The sequence below is a fragment of the Trichoplusia ni genome, chromosome 6 (genome assembly GCF_003590095.1).
Source record: "Trichoplusia ni isolate ovarian cell line Hi5 chromosome 6, tn1, whole genome shotgun sequence".
Taxonomy (NCBI): domain Eukaryota; kingdom Metazoa; phylum Arthropoda; class Insecta; order Lepidoptera; family Noctuidae; genus Trichoplusia; species Trichoplusia ni.
The window spans coordinates 15,589,671-15,610,053 of NC_039483.1; the positions used below are offsets into that span (position 1 = coordinate 15,589,671).

General features: G+C 34.5%; 1 protein-coding gene across 2 annotated transcripts in view; it reads right to left on the minus strand.

The window, feature by feature from the left end:
- The window catches only part of LOC113495258, a 286,477-nt gene that overhangs the window by 8,240 nt on the left and 257,854 nt on the right, over positions 1-20,383 (minus strand). The window lies entirely within an intron of this gene.

A 20,383-nucleotide genomic window follows, 5' to 3' on the forward strand; every position in this document is an offset into this window, starting at 1 on the left:
CCCCATTTATCTACACGCAGTTTTTATGGTAATTTCAGTTTCATCGTTATGTCTTAATTCAATTTAACATTGTAGAAGTTGATTGCTTCGTGTTTGGACGGGGATTTGAAGTTTGATAGAATTAAGAATGTTTGACCGTCTGTTCTTTTTTAGCGGTCCACACTTCAGCATTTTTTCGGTTTGGTTCCACTTACAGTCGATTAGTTAACCGTACACTATATGTAAAGTGGTAGTTTCTGGTAATTTTAGTCGATCGATTACATCACTTATTTCTCAGTCTTACGATGAGTAAAAACAGTGGAAATTATAGTAGGAAATACAAAAAAAAATATGAAACTCAACTTTTTAATACACGTTTAACCTATAAATTGTGTCTATATGTTACCGTGTCCCTCATACGAGCATAGGTTCCACCCAAAACCTTCCACGGTTTGTTATCCTGAGCCACTTTGTGCCAGTCCATGCGGTATGCGTTCAGATCATCCCACTAAAGTTTCCAGAAAGATAAGCCAACCTTATTTTTAAGAGCATAAAGTCTAGTTTATTGTTATTCATTAAAGCAACCGGTAGCCCAGATGATCAGTTAGTACAGGTAAAGATGTTAAAAGTATAATAAATTATTTTAATTACCTCACGCTTTTAGCTAATAAGTCTTGGTAAAATCTTAATGTTGGGTTTACATTTTAAGCCTTCTTAAATAATGTTTTCTTAAGAGCTCTGGGAAGGCCTCATGCCAAAATGTTTATTGATCGATCTACAAGGCCATAAAAGTAGGTAGAAAACTGTTTTCACTAGGAATTTTGTTAAAGCGTATGTTTTCTCTCGAAAAAATGGCTATAATGATATATTTGTTAAATCCTCTACTAGTGTGGTGTGCACTTATAAGAGTGTCCTATCTATCCACACATTAATATGTTATGTAGACATTGTTAAAAGATTACATCTATTATTCTGCAGAAGCTGAGGATTTTCCAGACATTCATAACAAGTAAGCAAAGTAAATATTTGATGATTTTATAAATACACTATCTTATGAATACATTTTGTTACTAAATAACTCAAAATATGAAAAATCAAAAAGATTTCAGGAATGGGCTTTAACTGGCCAGAAATATCTAACAGCAAGGGTTCTTTATTTTTTTTAATAAACCTAAAGCTAGTATTCTAAAATATAATTTCAATTTACAGTCGAGTGCTTCAGAAAATCAATATAAAACATATTTTTAGGAAAATATCTAAACATTTTATCATCACTAAAACCGTTTCCCTTTATCTGAACCAGCCTTAATCGCGAGACAGATACTCCCTTCGGCTAAATAATGGAGTTTCAGGTTACAATTTTATTATAATTTATTACAAAACTTATTTGCTTTTAACGCCGCGGGTGTTTTTCACTAATTATTCAGTTATTTTAGTATGAATAACGATATACGATATTGGTTGAACGTAAATCAGGGATAAGGGTTCAGCCTTTGATAAAGGATTTCTTGATAATTATCGTTTGATGATTAATGAGATGTAAGTGGGTGTTCGCTGCTGGAAAATGCGTAAAGATCATTATTCATTTATGTTTCCTCTTATAGTAAAGTTATTTCATACTTTTAAGCGTCTAAATTGTTTATTGCTTGGGTTTGAAGGTTTTATATTTAGCACTTATGGCAATACCCTGATTATGTATGTCGAAGGGTCTTAAAATCATACACAAGCCTGTTTTTGGGCGCGTTAACCATTTGTGAAATGAATATAGATACTGAAATTATGAATATGGATACTCGCCCACTCGGAGGAGGAAGTGGGTAATGTGAGACTCTTTCTGACTGTGACTGACATTCACCGTGTTACAGTATGGCAATACGTTCCAATTCTTTCAATGACTGCACTGGTTGAGTTCACCACACCAAAAACCCACTATGCGCCAAGTGTTGCGAATTCGATCTTCGTGAACAACAAGGATTTATGTTATCCACCAGTACATGTCTGGGTGTCTTTGGGCATGTGACTTGTGTGAAACCTTCCACGACACAGGGTTTTTTAAATAAGTTAAAGCTATTTAGGTTTTGAAGTAAATTATACCTTGAACATAATTTACGTTAAAATAGCTCTAAACTAACTGATAAAAACACCTAATATATCAAGCGAAACTCCACAAATAACTTACAGGAAATATTTATTTAGGCTCTCAAAAAGTCAAACATTTAATCCTAATTACTATAGAAACTTATTAACGTTAAAAATCACGTTACGTCACGAACACTCCAACATTCACGCTCAAGTGCATGACTTGTAATTATAACTGAATTGACGCAGTGAGAGCTCGCTTTAAACTAAGATTAACTGTCGTTTAACAGCGACACGTGTTTGACAATCTTTCGGGAGACAGATTTAGGATACGCCACGCCACGAATATGTTAATTATGTAAAGTTTTGGATGTTGTTGTAAGATGAAGCTATTTTGTTATCGGACGTGAGTTAAAGGAATTTTGAATATGTTTATCACGTAGGAATATTATTTTGTGAATTGGAACACTTACATCTTCTCTTTATACAATAACCAATTTACTCGGTTAAACATACAAGGCTCAAAACACAGTAACAAATTAAATTAAAGCAAAAGTAGTTTTTATAAAATTTCAGACAGCCGCGTGACCGAACAGGGCAATACACTAACTTATATAGTCTGGGCTTTTTTCAAATAGTCAAAAAAAGATGTTGGCTGTATAGTCTTTAGTGACATTGCTTGCAATATCAAAAACCGTCTCTCCACAAACGAGTTTCTATTAAAAACGAATCACTGTTCGAAATAAATACCACTCAACATTTTTAACAGTAGCAAAACACAGTAAACTCAGTTCAGTTGACTGTCGTTAACAAGGTTTAGAACTCGACAGATGTTGACAATTTTTGGTACCGCCATGTTTATTATGCACTGCGGTGAGTGTGACAGAGATTATATTATGTCACAACTTGTGACAGATTTTATTCTTGCGCTCTAAAATGTTACAGCGCGTTTATGGACCCGTGGTAAAATAAATTTATCAGTGATTTGACTAGTTAAGGCCGTTATTTTATCAGCTCTTTTATTTTCGTTTAGTACGTCTTGGTTTATTTTAAAATTGATAATTCTACAGACTTACTTATTTGTGAAATGGTGTAATTCCTATACATTTCCTAGGTGTATTTAATGCGAATGAAGTCGAAAAACGATTTCTTTAAAAAATTAAAAGAATCGCCCATAGGCTGGATTTTTAAGTTTCTTAATTGCTTCTAGGATATAAAATAGTTTTGATTTCAAAGAAAATACCATCATAATTCCCTAGTAAAATTAGAGCGAAACTCTTGCAAATTGATTCTCAAACTGTAACCAGCTATAAAAAACTGAAACAAAATCATTCACTAAATTCCCCACACGATCCTGACGTCACCATACTACGTAACCTAAGTATGTCGTGTCTACACCGGCGCGAACGTAGTATTACTGCGACTGTCATGCACATAAATCATGAGACGTTATTCCTCAGGTTATGTGGCGACATTAACGTAGGAATCTCCGCTCATTACTCGTGTAGCTCCGCAGAACATTGACATGCCGCCTGCTAGTGTAACGGCGAAGTGAAGGGAAAATAAGAATTGTTCCTTTATTTTCTCGTTTATAGGGAAGGAAGTAACTGCAACTGGTGGAAAGGGAATAGGTGTATTTTGTTATACACTGTGTGTTTTTTGTTTGTAAGTGTAAATGGCAATTTTTTTTCAGTACTTTTTTTAACTGACAAGTTTGATAATCTCTTCTTTAGAAAATCATCTGCCGGCTGACTGTAAGCTTCTAGTCTGCGAGGACTCTCAGTTAAAATAATTGAGTTTTTTTTAATTGAGTGAAATCAAAACCAAAAAAAATATGACGTAGGTATTCATTATCGTAGTAAGAGTGCACCAAAAACGTAAGTTACAAGTTTTGAAAAAGAGTTTGTTCAGTCGTTTTTCTAAACATTAAGAAGGAAAGTAATGCAACCGAATTAGTTTTATTAAGTTGCCTATCTTACCTCAATAAGATAAATTAAATCCTTTCCGTGTGTATTACTGATAAAATTATTTTTGTATGCCATCTGACAAGTTATTGTTTCAAACAATTCAAGCAAACACATCAAATTATTTTAATTGAAGTATTAACCCATGAATTGACATTTTTCGGATTTTAGTTTTTTATTCCAGAAATTTTGTTGGGTTTGTGTCTCGCCCTAATGTTTACTTTTTTTTTGTGAATACCAATATAATAATACCATTCATATTATTATGATATACACAACTTTATATTATGCATACACCTTTAAATTGTTCACTGTAATCTCGGCCTTTACCAGCCCACCCCAACCGTACACTAAACACAACATTCGAAACGCAAACAATTTATAGTAAGTCATCTGATGAATAAAATACAAGTCAGTAACGGCCGCATTATAAAGGTATAACCTTAAATGGTACCTCAGAACGAACACGAGACTTGCCTTTTCGGGTACCATTATCCCTTAAAATAATGTAATGGAAGAGAAAAAGGGACAGCGCGCTACAAAATGTAGAGCGTCATCTCTTTCACACAATTGCGATGTTACTTTAAAATGTCGTTGTAGGCTTTTCAGAGGCTCTAATCGTTACTAAGGCAGGTCTTTCAGATATGTTCGAGAACTTCGCTTGATGCTATTATTTTAAGTCTTAACTGTTATTTTACTTGATTTTAAACTGTGATGTAGGCATTGCGGGCCAATTTACATTTATTTACTCGTTCTTGAGTGTTATGCTCGTTTAAAGGGTTGTATGTGTTTAAGACTTAGAATTACACAGTTTATAGAATACTTATTCAGTCAGTGGTATCTTAGAATATTAAGAAAGTAGTCAAGTCACATTGGTATTGTGACTGTCTTAGAATTGAACCTAGAAATCCATGTACCTATATAGCCGGAATTCCACCACTACGATTGTATACGTGTTAAAAATGATCAATAGTTTACTATTTTTTTGGCAAAGGAATGGATTCGAAGCACAAAATTAGTCTTAAATTACGTCTATCAAGTTACTCAGTTAGTGCACCTTACTACTACGCTTAACACAAACCGTAGTCACTTACTACCTTTGATCTCCATCTTAGTTCCGAACACAATGTAATCAATTTGCTTGGCTTAAATTATTGTTTACCGGCTGATGCAAACCAGCGTTGCTTGTAGTAGCTAATCGTATACCTGAATTATCGTTGCGTTGTGTTACTAGGTTTACCTAAACGGGCTCATGACTAGGTAGAACAACAGAGTCGCATATATTAGTAATAATAGGTAACGTTCAAATTTATTTGCACTTAATAATTCATAAAGTTTTTACAAATAAAGCATGTCTTATTTGGTAAAAGTTGTGATTGCCTTGATTTTTGGATGGTGACCATCTGACCGTTCCATAACTCCATCCTTTTTCTTCAAATCTATCGATAAGTCAAGTCATTTGATTTCGATCCCATGCGTGATCTTTTACAGATGGTCATCCCATCCTTATACTCGATTTTGGAAAGTAAGGGGATTATGATTGCAAGTTACCATACAAACGCACTTGTTCCCGACTGTATCACTTGCAAGAGTCTTTCCAAAATTCGGTTGAAGATCCAAAAATGTTTCCACCAAAAAATATGCCTAGTGACCCAAATAACAATATCTTGGACCACTAAAACTTATTTACTAGTCACCCCTTAAGTTGCATAAGAAATATCCACTTAACGTCCGAACAGGGGGAACAAACGAAAAAAAAAAGTTAGGGGCAAAGACAAAAAGGACTGTGCCTAATGGGAGCAAGTTTGGGAAACACTTTGGCTAAACATCCACTAATGGAAATGGAAGGAAGCCAGCGAAGTAACACCGATTCCGTTGTTTTTTATAATTCACCCGCCGCTGGTGCCAAATACGAATTTTTTGGGAATGTTAATATGTGTCAGTGATTTCAATTTTAAAGTTATGGTCGAACATGTGTAGGTATTGGCGCCAATTGAAGTGTTATTCTCGGGTGTTAGGACTGAGAACTAATATTACATTTTCTAGGTAATTGCGCGTTCAATTGAGCTATGGTCACATTTGTTGAAAGGATAAGGAGAAAGATGTTCATTTTATTACTGTTTGTAGTATACACATAAAGTCTTATTAAAGTGGACAAATGAACTTAAATACAGATCAACATTTTTTACATATTTTTCTTTATATCAATATAAAGAGACCAATGAACATTGGTACAATGATTTACATCCAATTGTTAATACTTTACACCAAATAAAACCTTAGGAAGTTCAAGTAGAAAAATTTGAGCGCTTAACAAGTTCGCGAGTGAATCATTTGGGGGCCGTTACAAACACCTGTACCGCACACTTGACTTATTGCTCAAGTTCACCTTTTTTCACTTACATTATTAAAAGTTTAAATAAGTTCGTGGTATTCTTTGGATTCAGTGAATTAAATTGATATTGAGGTCCAGATTGTAACTTATTATATTATGAACTTGTGAACATATTAAAGTAGGTATTTTATGAATGGAAAAGGTGAAATGATATCATTGGAGTTTATAGAACAAAATGTGGGATGGGTAGATGTATTCGCTGGTCATTTACTGCATTTAGAGCATTAATGTTTGTTAGCAAAGATCCCGTTTGGTATAATGCTGTATTATTATAATCTGTATAAAGAATTTTCATGGTTTTTCCATAAGAATGGCATTTGATATGAGTCTATACTAGAGTCATACTAAGGTTTCAAAATGGCCTGGCCTTACCTATCACAAATAACACAGAAATCCTGCAGCTATTGGGGTATAATTGTGTAACAAAATCTTCCTCTTTTCAGCAAACGAAGTCACAGGTAACAACTACTGATTCATAGTATTAATTTGATTCACAAACAAAGTACGGAAGGAAAATAAGAAATTGCAACAATTTGCGCATTTACAATTACTAACTGAAAAGGTATGTTCAAAACCTTGTACATTTTGTTCGCAACAAAGAAAAGGCGACACAACTCACGAAAACCAATTTACTACAATTTTTAATTTACAAAGCAAGTTTTGTACGGGAATAGGGGAATAAAGTGTGGGGTAACTTTGTACCCCACGCTCCATCGGGGTAAGTTACCCCACACTCGAGTTACGAGCCGTGTTTACGATCACAGTTTAGCCGATTGCTCTCATTTATTCTCGATAAGTTCGAACTTTTGTTTGTTTTATAAACAAACGGCAACAATAACTTTGGCAGCAAATTTTTGTTACAACGAAAAGTATAACTTGGTACTTGGTAATAAGATTCGATTTCAAATGATTGGTGGTTGTGGTATTATTTATGATTGGACTTATACTTTATGCTTATTATTGCAAAGGTTGTAGGTTGTACTGATCTGCTGAATTGTTCAGTATGGTTAATTTAACTTTTAAAAATGCATTGACGTAAACGAAACTTTGTGACTCTGTATGACTTACGTAAATGGTATGACTGAGAATATTAACATTTAGCTGAAACTTCCAAGTCAAACAAATGTTAGTTCACGTAGGTGACCAAGAACATATTTTCAAATTCATGTGCGTGATACAAAGTAATTACCACTTGCTAAGACGGTGAAGGATAACATCGTGTGTAAGCCGGTAGAGGGTGAGACAAACTCGCAACACCGATGATTCTGTACAAATAAAAGTCCCATGACAAGTCCGTAACAGTCACCAACAATCACCCAGCGACAGATTTATGAACAAATGCAGCAGAAGTACATAATCTGGGATAATTACGACTGTCTAGATATTGATTAGACTGATTAGATACAGCATTGTAACGGATAGACGTATTGACAGACAGACAGCGTGAACTCAGAAATAAGGTTCCGTTTTTAACTTATAGGCTTGTATTAAAACGAAAACTAATGACTCTCACAGGTCAATCTATATTTGACACGATAACCATATCCATATAAACATAACATATAGCTACTTTACAAGCTTCAAAGTGACACAATATTAATAAGGGCTAGGCAATATATTACAAACGGATTGTGCCAAAGACGTCTCAATTTCACACTCAATCTGTAAGAGGATTAATTAGCTATCGAAGCAAAGCTAAATCACCGGTACTCAGTCAACGTACTACATTACCCGATTAGATTGCTTAGTGGCAAATATTGCTTCCTCAACGTCAAAGTAAGGTAATCAATGGTCCCATAAATTGTATCGTATTTTGAATTATGTTGGTAACTACGTATATGTTTTTAAATAAGGTAAGAATATCAGTGGAAGATTGCCTAGAAAAAACATGTAGGGAATATAGAAAGAAACTAAACGTTGTTAAAGGGTGTTGTTCGTCTGTGGAGAAATGAAATTCCTTTTCGAGTTTATCTGCTCAAGTGACGGTGCAATAAACTTTCATCATTAGAAAAAAAATGCATATCTGGAGTAGTCTTTTCTTGAGTCTAACAGCAATAAAATATTCGTGGTCATCGCTTGACCAAATAATTAGAATAAAACAGTAAGTTCAAATCCTCGGTGACAGCACCTGTCAGTAGTTTTTTAATAACAAGTGACGTTATTGCCCCAACTATTATAACACCTTTAATGCGTTATACCGTCGTATTTTATAATGAATCAATAAACTAAAATTAAAAGCTCATCTTAGAAAACTACCTGATGGACTAATTAACAATACATTATTTAGCAATCTCATGAAAACATACAAATTGTGCGTTCCATAATTGCTAAAAGTCAGCAATTCACAATTGGAGAATACATCGTAAGCGTTGTATACTTGGCACTTGGTACGCAAATAACGAACGAGTTTCACTAATACAATAAGTTGTTTTGTCTGTTGCAAAGTTGATGTCGGCAAAACGCCGCTCCGCAACTTTTATACTAATTAGCAATTAAGTTATCAAAATTTGTACAGTTAAACATTATAAACGGTTCATGAAATACGCAGTAAATGTTAAAATCGTGGAATTTTCTAACCGCAGCGAATTTTGTGTTTGCGTGAGAGATTTTTATTCAACTAAAGATTATTTGTAAGTACATACGTTTTATTTGCTCATACTTACATGTATAGATTATGAACTATGCGAATATTTAAATAGGTAAAGTGGCACGCTTTTCATAATTTTAACTAATATTTTGACTTGTCATGAGTCATCATGTGGAGTCATCAGTGTGGTGGCAAAACCAGAAATGAAAGGTCCTGATAGGTTGCACTGAGCATCTGTTCTTATTGAACAGCTAATTATAGTGAATCAAAATGATCATTAAATACGAGTATCTGTCATCCTTATAATATAACTAGCTGTTGCCCGCGACTTCGTCTGCGTGGTTAGAAGATATAAGTTATGACTTTTTCTTCGCTCCTATTGGTCGCAGCGTGATGATATATAGCCTAAAACCTCTCTCGATGAATGGTCTATTCAACACAAAAATATCTTTTCAATTTGAACCAGTAGTTCCTAAGATTAGCGCGTTCAAACAAACAAACTCTTCAGCTTTATATATTAGTATAAGTATATTAGTATATAGATGCCAACGATATCTTCGCTACGTTTCATCGATTTTTAATTTCTCGCGCGGAGATTTTAATGTTACGATAACTCATTACCTATTAACTTTTTTGGTGTAGTGTAAAAGGCAATTTTGTTCTATATTACATGCATAATATATTTATTTGGATAAGGATTAATACTGTATTGTTAAAAATAGGTTCGTAAATAACCCATAATTTTACTGTATTAAGAAAACACATAAAAATGGTTATTGTGGGTTATCCTTGGAAGATAGACATATACCACCGCGGACTTTTTTGTAGATTTATTAAAGAGGTACAAACCCGCCATACATAGTTTTGTTGTAACTCAAAAGGTTTTGGCAGCGTTCTCGAGGAAAGCTCTCGAATGGCTTAATTTTTTCCGACATGTTTAACTAATATCGTTGTAATATTGTCAGTTTACACAAAACCTAAACTTATTATACATTAAAACCTTCCTCAAGAATTGTTCTATCTATTGTTGAAAACCGCATCAAAATCCGTTGCGTAGTTTTAAAGATTTAAGCGTTCATAGGGACATACAACATGACACATGACAGAAAAAGCGACTTTGTTTTATACTATGTAGTGATAATATGAGGGTTTCCAAATAACACCGCTACGTGAACTCAGTAAATCAGTCAATTAGTCTCAGTAAAACGACAATTCTGCTTATTAGCTTGTGTTTTGATTAATACATTCTTGTTGAGGTTCTAACATATGATCCGTAGTACTAAAACAATCATATTTAACATCCGAATAACTTGATTTTCAGGGATATCAACGATATGCGTTCATAATACATTTCAACTGAATTGGAGGCCATCTGAGTTGATTCTGAGAACGAGTTAATAAGTATCCAGCATTATTGACGCGATTGTGTCTCTGTGACGCGATTGTGTCTCTGTTGAGGCTTTAAACTGCAGTGCATAAAATTGATAAAAAAGTGGAAGGTGAAGAAAGGCAGGCCGCAGTGACTAAGATTTCATCTGCTTAATGATAAAGAAGGTATGGTATAGGTCACCACGCTAAATCCATGGCGCGCAACGTGTCGTGAATTGGATCTATGCGTAGATGCCTCTGTGTGATCCACAAATGTCTTTGGAAATGAAACTTGAATGTTTGGCAGAAGGAATAAACTCCTTAATACTGGAGTCTTTAAAAGAAATATTAGAAATACTTTGAAGAGGCTTTCAAGGTACATAAAGGTAGTGGGATAAATTGCAGAGGGCTCAAGTAGATATCCTACAATATAAATAGAAATTACCAGACTGCTAAAAATTATCTATTTTATCATATAAGGAAATCAAGTGACTAAATCCTATTTGATGTGAGACAACAACAATTATACTACATAATGACTCTTTTTTACTTGTAAGTAGAATATAAACAGTAGTTATGATAATAAATATTAAAATCATCACATGTCGTCTCAAAAATGTGTAAAAATAAACTCTAGGCTCTAATAAAATTGTGACACATTAAATATGGCAATAGCTTGGTCTAGTGGCTAGTGGCCCCGGCTGCTATACCAGAGGTCGTGCGTTTGATTCCCAACCAGTACAAATGCTTGTGCAATGAGCTAACTATTTTTATGGAGATTGGATTTATGTACATTTATTCAGATTGCTACATTTAATTATGTTTATCAGCTGTCTAGTCTTCATGATACAAGGTTTGCCTTGTTAGAAACTAGGTGGCGTGGTCTGAAAGTTGACGAATTTTGAAAAATTGTTTTAAATAAAAACAGTACAAGAGTCCTACCACAAATACACACTTTTTAAATAATATTATTGCAATCGTGAAAGCGAGATAGCGCATCACAAGACCTAGAGTGGCATCTCTTTTCCATAACTACAATAATATTGGTTTAAGCCGTAGTGGTAACTAGTAGAGCTTGAAATACTAAATACATTAAATTTGCATTCAACAATCTCTGGAAATAAGTACCAGGCTTCCATAAAACTGTGACACATATTTAATAATAAAACATTTTCCACTGACTACGGTTCGTTATACCTTTAAACGAGCATCACTAATGAAGTGACTCGCAAATTGAATCGGATGTAATATGCAAAATGTTCGTGCAGAGCAAATTGTTTAATAGTTGCTAAAATGAGATTTTTCTCTATCATATTATTGTTTTGGTTCAAGTTGTAATTTAATGTATTGAATAGTTAACATAATATGTTGCTGAAAGTACTGGTACTGCCTCTGTTAAGTTATTTTTTTAATCAAGTTAAAAAAACGTATTTACAATCTCATATCAAATGATAGTTTTTCCGCGGAAAATAAAATCCAACAAAACCCATACACAGAATAAAATATATGTTATTTTACCGCCAATAAAAATATTGGTATAAGTTTGCAACCATCACATTGCTTACCCTTCCTCATTCCAAAGTTAATATTCCGAGAGCATCGAAACTCTGAACCGTAAGTAATACCCGCCCTAAACCGAATCATATCAAGCCATCAACTAAAAATCGTAAACCGAGAAAAAACATCCTACCCTCGTTTGAGATACGTTATTGCGATACAGCAACGCCATTACGAAGGGAATGTTCTCGAATGTTCTATAATATGGCGAAGAAACAAAAAATAAGCTCAAATTCCCATCCGGGGGAACCCTTGAAGCGTCTAATTCAACAGATTCCGATGCAGTGACAAATGTTAGGTTTTTCTCGGCCTCGGCGCCCGGGTTAGACTGAACGTCGGGCCTCCGTGACAGCGGAGAAATCACGAGGCTTACTTCAACCACTCTTGATTCATGAGACAGGAAAAAAGGTTTTTTCGGACATTGTCTGATATAGGACATATTTACGTCGATCGTTTTTTTAATGTGCTGATAGAAGATGTGGCACACATTCAATATTTATTCTTTGAATGAAAAAGTACAAAACAGATAAACAACCTTTCAGAGACAACCTTTCACAGAGTCATGTTTTATAATTTCATTAATAGCTGTTTACCTATAGTCTGTACTACTCTACTTTAGTTTTGGGCATCAAAAGTGCTAAACGGGAACATAGCCCATATATTTTGTTCCAACAATTTTTTGGGGTGTGGAAGATTCAACTTAGTACTCCCAAAAATCGAAACGCTTCTCTCGTGGCCTGCAGTGAGGCCGCACAAAAAGCCGGTCCTAAGCGGAAATTCAAATTGAATGACAATAAGATTGACGGGCCGCAGCTTGATAGCGGACCCGTTTCATTTCGCTAAGGTTTTATATACAGCTCGAGGAGACATATTACTTTTTCGATGTCAAACGATACGATATCCAGACGTGTTGATGTATAGCTGGATTTTGTACAGGCGGCTGCACATCCGCGGTAATGCTTTGACATTAGCGAGGAACCTTTTTTCATAGACGGACGGTTGATTTCTGTGATTCCATTTTCTGAGATGTTACCAGAAATTTGTTTTTGACTGTATTTCCGCTCGGTATTTGGTCGAGACCAGTGCCCTGTGTGGTATAATAATATAAGGCGAGGATCTACCAAATCTGCGTTTGAATTAGATTCGATTGATTTTACTACCAGGAAATTCAGAATATCAGGTATTTCAGAATGCGTTTCATGTGGCTTACATACGTAATGATACCTTTGAACGCGCCGCTGATCAATTGCAGCCCCATCTAATCTATTCAGCATTCAAAGTGATAAATGCTACGAAACATATTCTAAAACACAATCTCGGTTATCACCGAAAACCTTAAGTTTCCAAACAGAATATAACGACAATTATCTTGTTAAACTATCCAAAATTACTCCGAGCATAAAGCGGAACTTTACAACTATTTAAAGTAATACATTCGCGTTGTATTTAAACAAAAATGTTTAACATTTCTGCGTCTCAGTGGTGGTGAGAGCTTGTTTATAACACCAGAACAAATTAGGCTTCGCGGTCCCGACTCGTATAACTGGTGTTATGTAGGTGTTAAAGTATCATGCTGTAGTTGGTGTGTGTCGTCAACCTTTTGGCGAGTTCACAAAATAAGTACTTACAACCAGTGTTATTTCGCGAAGTGCGAGATTGTATTTTGTTTTCATGGAAGCGTTTACTTGTGGGTTGCAGGGGACACATTTAAATATTCCGTCGAAATTGTCATGGGAATATAGGACTTGGTTGAAAAAAATGTTTGCTTTAGAAAAAACCTTCGGACATTCCACTGTGCTTTGAAAAATGGTTTTTAATATACAAAGTTTCAGTATAAAGTCTGCCTCCGCTAATTTCGACCTACATCACACACTTAAGCCCTAAATATTTGAGTAGGATAACAAGACATAACTGTGCTTACGAAAACTATTTAATGTATGCTACCCGTTGCGAAATCGTGGATAAAACTGAAACGCTTTGGAATATGTCCAAGATACAAACATGTATTGCTGTAGGTAGTGATGTGAAAGTGCTTATCGATAGCTAATATATTTTATGTTGATTTGTATTTATTATTAACTAACTCGTTACTAATATTTGAGTAGAATAACGTTTATATCGTTTAAACAGCTGATAATGTGTTGCACGTGGCCGGGTTTCAAAGAGCCCAGGATAAAGAATGGAGGAAAGACTTAGACCTTTGCCCAGTAGTGGGATACAGGGAGCTAGACTTGAATAAATAACTAAGCGACTGTCATCATTTGTTATTTTTTAATTTTCCTTTGGCTTTTGTTTATACACATTCACATAAATTTTCTTTAACCACAATATCATTCAATGTAAATCCATGCTATAAGGAATGATCCTTCAATCACCTTTAACGACCCCTTAAACAAATCCAAGAGATCTTCTACACCAGAAAACAGAACACCATCAACCATCCTTAATTACAATACATAAAACTCGCGGAGATTTTTTTTATCGTTTTTGGATATCGACATGTCTCATCACTAAGTCCTAGTAATCTACTACTACCGTTTCTCAGACATCACTAAGCTAACGCAGGGGAGGCAGGGAACAGTATTATAATCTACTTTACTGAACACTTTGCAAGCTTTTACACTAATTTACCCAGTTTTAAGTTTACAGATTTCGAGTGCAGACATTCAGACATTTCTAAAAGTCAATTGAAGAATCTTAAAAGGTGCACTTTTTATTCAGCGCATTCACGCTGAGCTAGATTTTTGCTTGTCGATGTTTTTCGTATATTTTAAGGTATCCTTGGAAGTTGTGTGTTATATTAATTTTCATCAATCAAGAAGAATCTAAAAATAAATTAAAAAAATGGATTATTTTATTGAAATTATTAATTTTACAATAGGCCAAGTGCTAATCCGACACGCGATATAGAGGGTTCCGTACAAATAGATAAAATCAAAATTTGGTGACCAAATTATTACCGTAAGGACGTTGCCCTACCTTCGATTTTTATTTCCTTCATATTCTGTTAAAGCACCTGCAGAAATACATCATCTGTTCAAATTTCAATTGCCTTCCTATCACGGTTCCTGAGATATAGCCTGCTGATGGACAGACGGATAGACAGCGGCAAAAAATAAACAGAACAGTTAAAAAAATATGACACGCTAGATTATGATCATTAGACTACTTCCGTTGCCTAAAGTTAGCCAAACAATAAAATAAACAAAACACGTGAAAAATGAATTCGTGTAACCCAGAGGTCGTGGTCTTATCTTTCTTATAAAACTTGGTAAAACGTAAACTGTAATTGTGTTCTTAGACAGTAAGGACGTATAAGCAAGTCGTTAATGTTTAATTTTCCTTAGTTTTATGGTAGTTTAGATGTTATTATTGCTAGTGGCTTTAGAGACCCCGCTGTTTTCTTATGTTTTAATCGTAACTAAATAGAAGGCGAAGATTTTCGTTTTAAGTTATTTAAAATCTCAGATTGCTGCCAGAAATTAACAGACTTAGAATAGAAGAATTAATTAGAAGACTTAGAACTTTAAATATGTTAATGCATACCACATAAATATAGGATTGGAATGGATACAAGTAAATAGTAACATAGTGATACAATGGGCTGTCTTATATTTAACATTTATAAAAGAGTCGAAATATTACCTAGGAACTAAATCTAATCACAGAATTGAGATTTAATTTGTAAGAAGCTCATAATGTTTTTTTCATACAAAATATAATGTTCATTAATATTCAAACCACGGTCAAAGGTCAAAAATCTCTTTTTAAATTCCATCAAATTGTTTTTTTTTTGTAAAAATAACGTTATTTCCTTATTTAATAACGTCCTCTAATTATTCAGCTCATTGGGAACAGTTTGAAATCACCGTTAATGAGTAAAGTGAGAGGAAACTCCTTGGAACAAAAAAAACTTAAATCTCAACGCGGTAATGAGATGTTTTTAGACATTTAAAATGAAAGCTTTAGCGATTATTTTAAAGACAAGTTGGTATAGAGTCATAACAACAAATACTAAATATGGAAGATCGAAGTAAAACAACGATTGTAAAGGTCATAAACGTTCAAATATTATTTGTCACCCATCCGATTTCTTTTTCTTTAGCTAATTTGTACGCAACAATGTCGTGAGTCACACTCCCACTTGACCAGCTTTTCTAATGTGACATTTTGTAGCATTTTTTTGGAATAGGGAGATACTTAGTATTTCCTCTCGCCTAATAAAATAACATTTTCCATTTTCTCTCCAAAAGTAATTCCGTAATGCTTTTTACAATATCACTTAGTCTGGACTTACTTAATTGAAACGTTGTTTAAATATTTATCAGTGAGCTCAAAGTACTGTTTATTCGAATACGGTCCGCGATTGATCGATTTAATTTTCACGTCTCGAGTCTCTAAGCCAAATAATTTACTCAGGACGCCGTTCTTTGGCGGATTAAGTAAAAAAAAATCGCCATCCATTTGTATCCAATTTAAAATCAAATTAGAAGTAAATACATTTTCTATTTTATCCAATCACGTGCGATCCCGAGCATCGCTTAAGTTCGCGAGGCGCGGTAAAGAAAAATTCCCCATTTCCCCAGCCGGGTGGGAGATTTACCCCAAATCGAATTCCGTTCCCCATCCGGAATGGCCTTAATTTAACGGACGAATTTGTCTAATTCCAATTCTTATGCTGTGACAAATGTAGTGATTCTTATTCAGCCTTCGTCTTTTTTCTTTAAGTTTAGAAAAGCGACAACAATCTCTTTCTACGCCCGCTAGGGGTTTAGACCTTTAATGCCCGCAGAAGATAAAACGTACCTACTTCAAAATACTCTGAATATAAATTAATTACGGATTAAAAAGGCCTAATGCTGTTAAAGTTGGTTAAGTAAAAGTTTTTACTTCGAATAGCTTACGAATTTTTTTTTGTAATATTATTATCTGTTTGAAAATTTTCAGAAAGCCAGTATTTTTGTAGACCTATGCTATGCCAAAATGGATTACCTAAATCAGGAGCAAAACTGTACAATGTTTAAAGTAAATATTTTAAACTGAAACGTTATATTTAATATTTATTTATTGAAGTAAAGGATGACTGAGTCCATTCTTATTTATTTAATAACAGCTTTCTTACATTTATTTATTGGGATAACCATAATATATTAATTTCGGACCTAAATGAAGTCTTAATAATGAGCGGTCACCGCGGCGGGGTCGTGAGTCGAACTGATACTGTACGGTGATTGCCTTATACCTAGTTTGTTAATGTTATGAGTACCGCGCCGCGACCCGGTCAGGGAATTTGATTAAGTAAAACTATGTTTACAGTTTCACGGATTTATTGGTACTAAAATTATTGACAAATGGAGCGCTTGCACCGCGTCGTGAGTGCAAGCGTCAGCATAATTACTGAACAATACAAAATGTACGGATTTGCTCGTACAGATACTAATATAAATGCATCCTTTGAATACAAAGCCAACCAAGTCTTCAATACGAGTTAGTAACTCAACGACTGCCACTTTACAAAGTTAAGGGGTCATACACAGATATTCCTTGGAACCTAAACTTTCAGGGAATATGAGACTTGAAGACGTAAATCGTATAAAAAAATCTAGTGTCTCAAGTATTCAGTACATCGTAGAACAATTTGTAAAGAAATCAAATCCTACATAAAACCAATTCCACCTAGTTTTTCGACCTCGTATTTAACCCTTAAAGGCCGTCGGTACACAACGGCACACGTAGCGATGTAACCGCCAAATGTCGGCGTATTATTGTGGTACTTACGATAAAATATTATTGGCCTTATATGATAATATTTTGATGAAAGCATGGCCCAGTAAAATTATATTATTGGCCTCGCAAGTGGGACGAGGGCACTTGATTATGTTGCGGATGTAGCTTTTCATCCTAATTGTATCTCTTATATTTATTTTAGGTATGTTATGGAGCTTTGTATCCTTAACCGAAAGAATCGGATATCCGCAAAAAGAATCTCTTGATTTCCTTAAATATACAGTGGGGACTTTTCTGACTTTCCTTACTTCAACATAACTATGTAGCAGGAAAGCTGGCTCTGACCTCTTTGCTGGATTACGATACCTATATCATTGAGTGTTTGACTGATACCTGGTATAGGTAGTTACATTTCTACATTATCATTTTATGCTTATTGACGTTCACAGTACCAATTAATAACTAGAACGCAATAAAACGAAAGAGGCTTCATCACTGTCAGTATAACACATGCCAGACATTTCGACTACAACTCCTGGTAACTTTAGACGCTAACCCAATATTGAGTATTGCGTCAAGATGTCTTGCAAGCCCCATATTAGTACTAAAACCTGGTAGGAGCGTGACATAACAGGGCCGTACTGAGTGTGATCAGTGTCACTTGTCAGGATAGCGTGACAAATAGCGGCTTGTTGTGATTTCCAGTTTTATTAGGCAACAGCATAGTAACAAGACAAGTATTTTGAGCAGAAAATATTAAGAATTTCAGTGAAAATATGTACTTTTTTTTAAGTATAATTTTTACGGCAACTCGTTATTTTACCGATTTCCATGATACAAATTGAAGAATGCTGTTCTTTTAAATATCGCTTTACGCACATGGAAATGAACAATCTTTTTCAATATCTCAAAATAAATATGACTATCAATTACACCTTGTAGACCGAGGATTTTTAATCCATTTTATCTCCGAGGTTCACGTATTTTAATATATTCATATATTTCATTCGTGTATTCATCATTACTGGCTGATATATTTTCACCCCAACTGATTCAGCGAAAAACAAAGATTGCCGGCTGACTTACGAAAATTATGATGTAAAAACGACTTGTAGGCAGAAAATGATTGTTATTTCCTTTTATTCTACGCTTCGGTTTAGGGAAGTCAGGAAGTCGATAAGTTTTTGTGTGAATGGATACTATAGTAGCATTTTTATTTGACCACCAAATAGTTGCCACTGATATTCAAGTAGAATAACAGCTGGAATAAATTCATTACTTTCTATATCCTTTCAGGAGTACGTTAATGAAGCTCATACTTTACTATGTTTATTGAAAGAGGCTTAGATAATGTCAATTTCGTTATTTTTAGGTACATGTATAGACATCCTGATTGCAGGCTATCAGTGTTTCACCAGGCTTAAATTGTAAAGAGCTTAATGGATTCCGAACTAGTAAGTGAATGTTTGACGCTTTCATTTTAAACATTGGAAGACGGCCTATTTGAAATGAAAAGTTATGGAAAATTATCAAAATAAGTAGCATCGAAACAAAATCGTCTTCATTTAAGCACACATTTCTTAATGAACGGGATAGTATTAATTATAATACGTATAACTCCTCGCCTATACGCTCATCACCAAATAAGGTACTGTCAGTGAAGACTGCTTCAACAACAATCAAAATTCATACTCAAATTTGTTCGAAAGCAATTATTTACAAGACTCGGAACTGCTCATTCCAACATCAGAGGGTAGCAACTGCACCGTCATGCAATTACCTTTGAGTTTGAGATCTGCAAGTCATGCTACGGAGTTCCTTTTGCTTAAGAGCTTTTCGAAGGTCAACCATGATGTGGTAGTGTAGTCGTATTTGTAGTCGCACTTATTAAGGCTAGGGATATAACCTAGGTTCTGTTAATAGATTTGCTTTGATTTCTTGGTGGAATTTCAGGAGTGGATTTTACAAACTGACTAAACCTTATGGGTTACCTTCTGACGGATACATGTTATATTTGGTTAATACTATGATTATGATTCTTGAAACAAAAAATATTAAGCAGGAGAAGTGAGCTATATTATTTAAAAATCAATCTGTCTGGCTTTGTCTAGTGCATTATGGATTTTAATTCCAAAACTTTTAAAATCATAATATGAAAATGCCGTCACTCCTAAAAGCTATCCCAAAACTTGCCTATTCAACATCAATCACGCACTTTACATGCAAAAAGTGTTCACTATTTGCATGCAAAGTGGAGTATTTACGCGATGAATTTTATAACAATAGAGTTCGAATATCCATGCACGAAATAGTTCTATCCGGCTAAAAGGCCTATTAATAGTTAAAATTGGAATTTAGTAGCTTTTGATCGATTACCGTTCAGTATTAATATGGGGGAAAACGAATCGCCTTTTAGCTACACTGGCAATATTTGGATGACTGCAATATTTATTTTTGTCGAACACCATGCAAAAAACGTAAATAAAATAGGAATGTTGGTAGAAATTATTATTTTGTAGGAATGTAGTTTAATGAAAAAGTGAAATTTAACTGGTTTAGGTTGCGTTGGTTTTGCGACACTGATGGTTCCTTACAAATAGGATGTAGGAAAAAAAAACAATTTCCAAAAAAAAAAAACGATCATCTATCACATTTATGACCATTCTGACGGTTTACGAGACACATCCTGATAGACAGATACAGAGACAGCGGGGAATTACTAGTAGA